Raw genomic sequence first — 3,989 nt, forward strand, 5'->3', positions numbered from 1 at the left:
AGGGGGGGGGCGTATTGTGGAACCTGGCCTTAGGGCGGCAGGGGGAGTAAATCCGGCCCTGCATGTAACTGTTATGTATGTGAAGCAATCTCAACACATTTTGGGAAGCAACGGTCTACTTCCTCAGGGAAACCTGAGGAGGTAAGTACCTAGTATACTTGTGAGGTATCATATTGGTCCAATTACTGAGTTAAAAACATTATTGCCTCCTCTGTGGACATGTCATCTCTATTACCTGATTGCTAATCAACAGAACGTGTATTCCATGTTATGAGTCTGTCAGTATTATGATAACAGTTATCAGTTCAACATCCATAAAGAATGAAGTTAATAGTATCTCATTTCAACTTATTTGTATTACCCACTTGAATGGGGGGGTCCCTCAGAAAGTCTATATATGATATAGTGTATATACCCAACCTTTCAATAAATAAATTTGTATTTTTATGATACCCACCTAAAAAGCTGATGGTGTGGGGTAGACAAATAAGATGACTTGTTGTCTAATCAATCAAGTACATCCGGGCATATCTGTAGCTGTTAAAGCTAGATTAATATAATTTCCATTGATAATAAAAAAAAATCTCCAAAAAATATAAGATGAAAAGGAAAAGAAAGGCAAAAAAATTGAATTTATGAATATTTAAGCCCTGTTGTATCAGATGAAATGTGTGAATATTTAAGCCCAGTCGTATCAGATGAAATGTGTGAATATTTAAGCCCAGTCGTATCAGATGAAATGTGTGAATATTTAAGCCCAGTCGTATTAGATGAAATGTGTGAATATTTAAGCCCAGTTGTATCAGGTGAAGAAGGTACAAAAAGGTTTCCAAGCTAAAAAAAAAGTATGTCAAACTGGTTATTTTCTGTTGTAAAATAACATGTTACCAGTAAGCATAAGTTAAACATAATTTCATTGTGATGTAGGAAAGTCACTGGTCTTTAAACAGTAATGGCAATAAATGCAGCTTTATTGCATCCAACGAAAAAGTAACACAAATAAAAAGGCCTACTCCACCTTAGGAGGCTAACTAAACAGTAGTGTCCCTCACTACGTCCTACTGGAGCGGCTATTCCAGCTTCCAGTATAAATGGACAAAAACCACAGTCCAATACAAACAATTGTTCTGACAGACCTTATTCCCCAGATATGCAGACACTCTCCAGTCTGTGTCCATCCAGTGCAGCCTGGATCTCACTCTGAGCTCTCACTCCCTCCCAGTCACTATCAGGTGCAGGCTAATTAATAGAGAGAGAGGAGGTTTACCTGTTGGCCAGGCTTAACCCTTTCCTAGCCAGGGAAAGCTGCCCTTTTCAACCTCTCGCTGACATACACAGAATCGTGTACCCTGTCACAGTGATTATAAAGATTCTTACCAACAGGCCCGGATTCCCCACAAGGCCACCGAGGCCCGGCCTCGGGACGGCAGGGCGCAGAGGGGCAGCAGCGGTGTCCTTGTGAGGAAGTTGCCCTCTCTTCATTTAGTCCTGCTTTGCAGGAGCAGGACTAAATGTAGAGTGAGGGAAGCCGATTGTTCGTTTACATGTGATCTCAGCGATGTCGCCGAGATCACATGTAAAAAGCCTGCAGCCGGCCAGTCGGTCCTCCCCTCTCCTCCCTCCTGCACTTACCTCTCTCCTCGCTGGCTCCGTCCTCCGCTTCCGAGTCTCTCCTAACTGGAGTGAGCAGAGCGGCAGGGTTAAAAATAACCCTGCCGCTCCGTGTACACAATAACTTAATCAGGGCTATTCTCCCCAGTTACACTAGTTAAATGTACAATAAAATACAATGCCAACAGAATAGAAGTTCATAAATGATAGCCAAAGGCATTATATAAGAATTATTTTAAAAAAAGGTTGAACGCTTTTTGTCATTTTTTAGATGTAGAGGGTTATTCACAAAGCTGCCAAAGGCAGCCGAGTGAATAACCCACCCAAAGTGAAGTGAGCTGAAAGCTGTTCGGCTATTCACTTCAGGCTTGCCGTACATCCACTAAAATCAGCTGTACATCAGCTTGCTTTGGTTCAGCCGAACAAGCTCAGCATGTTCGGCTGAGCCGAAGTGCAGAAGGAGTTCAACTCAGCCGATCCAACATCTGGATCGGCTGAGCCGAAGCTCTGGCAGCTCACTCGCTGCCGTTCGCCCCTATTCACATAGGGGCCGAACGGCAGTGAGTGAATAGCCGAATGCCGCCAAGCAGCATTCGGCTCGGCTATTTTGTTCGGTACCTCCGTGGTACCGAGCAGAATATGGAACCAGTGAAAAAAGTAGGAAAAAAAAAAGTAAAAAAAAAAAAAGTTTAAAAATGTAAATAAATGATAAATTTAAAAAAAGAAATAAAGATTTCTTTACAAAAAAAAAATTGGGCAGAGCTAGCAGTGACAGCTAGCCATGCCCAACTGTTTCCTGGGCCGGGACCTGCTAGAGTCTTCTGTCATTGCAACTTGGCAGAGCCAGCTGTGAGATCACGGATGGCTTCGCCCAGCTGTTAGTTGCAAGGCTTTTGGCTGTCTTTGGGTGTCACTTCGGCTCAGTCGAGCTGAAGCATATGCCTTCGGCTCGGCTGAGCTGCTCGGCCGCCTTCGGGAGCTGTACGGGCTATAGTGAATAGCCTATACAGAAGCCCTTTGGTTCGACTGAACCGAAGGGCTCCGGTGGCTGAAGCTAGCCGAAGGATCAGCCAGAGCTACGGCTTATCCTTTGGCTAGCTTTGTGAGTAATCCTTTTCATTTCTGAGATTAGTGTCACTTTAAAAGTAACTGTTTTAGGAGACTTTAAATTGGCAAGTAAAGTTCCTCTTTATTGTGCTTGGGAGAGTTTAAAAATATAACGGAACCTTAAACTACACACATGTAAAATGCACTTCAAATGATCAAAAAATACACAAAAGCATATATCAAAACATACAACTCTCACTGCACTCAGAGACATTATATACAATGTTCCCAATATTCTCAGTTTAATATCAGTGGCACAAAGCTTCCTACTTATGTGACATCATCACTTCTAAGAGAGTTCATATACTGCACTCTCATGAATACTGGCTCAGCCCATAACATGGCTGTCACCAGTTTTTGTATAGGTGACAAAACTAATTTTTACATTTTAAACCAGCACAGTGCCCCCTAGTGCAGGTAGTCTGAAAGGTAGGTATACCTTTAAGTCTTTGTGTAATAGAAGAATAGGAGGAGGCACTCTAATGCCGTAATCCTCCAATATGGCTGGCAATTAAGATGCTTGTCAGGTAGCTGACGCTAGAATCCCGCGGCAAGGTCCTCTATGTAGACACCGGGACATCTTCTTATTGAAAGTGAACGATGACGCGGCTCTTGTCTGCTTTTCCTTCTAGAACATTCTAGGGCTGGTGGGGAGCGCTCTGTTTATTCCTAGATTTCTCTCATAATTTTTATACGCTCTGCATATTAACCTTTCCTTTCCTGTCTGTTTCCTCACAACGCGTATTTTTCTCATTTTCATTTCCTATCCTTTGTTTCCATCATCTTCCTTCCATCTTACCACCTGCTCATTTACCCATCTTTCCTCCCTCCGCCCTTGTTGCGCTCATTTACCTCCTCCTCCTCTTCTCCAAAATATTTGTTATCCCTTTTTTCCCCCCTCCACTCTTTCTCCTTCTCGCCCACACCCCCCTCCTTTTTTCCTCCCTCCCGCTCTCCCTCCCTCGCCCCCTCTCCTCAGTACCACTGCAGGCTTCACGGAGACAGGCTGGTGGTTGACACAGTCCTAGGCAGAGGGAGCCGGTGGAGAGGTAGGGAGGGAGTGAATAAAGTGGATCTCAGACTGTATTTTGCAGGAGGCTGTTAACCAGTTCTGCCAGTACACTCTTCCTAAGCATCAGCTGAATTAAAACAAAGAGCATTATGCTGCAGTGCCAGAGAACAGAAGGTGTGTTAAATCCACATTGCTGCTGTCTGCAGATCTCCTTTTCGTAACAGGCAGTGCGTCGTCTTCCATTGCTTTAGAAATAAAA

This window comes from Nanorana parkeri, unplaced genomic scaffold, assembly GCF_000935625.1.
Source record: "Nanorana parkeri isolate BGI_ZX_2015 unplaced genomic scaffold, ASM93562v1 scaffold849, whole genome shotgun sequence".
Classification (NCBI taxonomy): Eukaryota; Metazoa; Chordata; class Amphibia; order Anura; family Dicroglossidae; genus Nanorana; species Nanorana parkeri.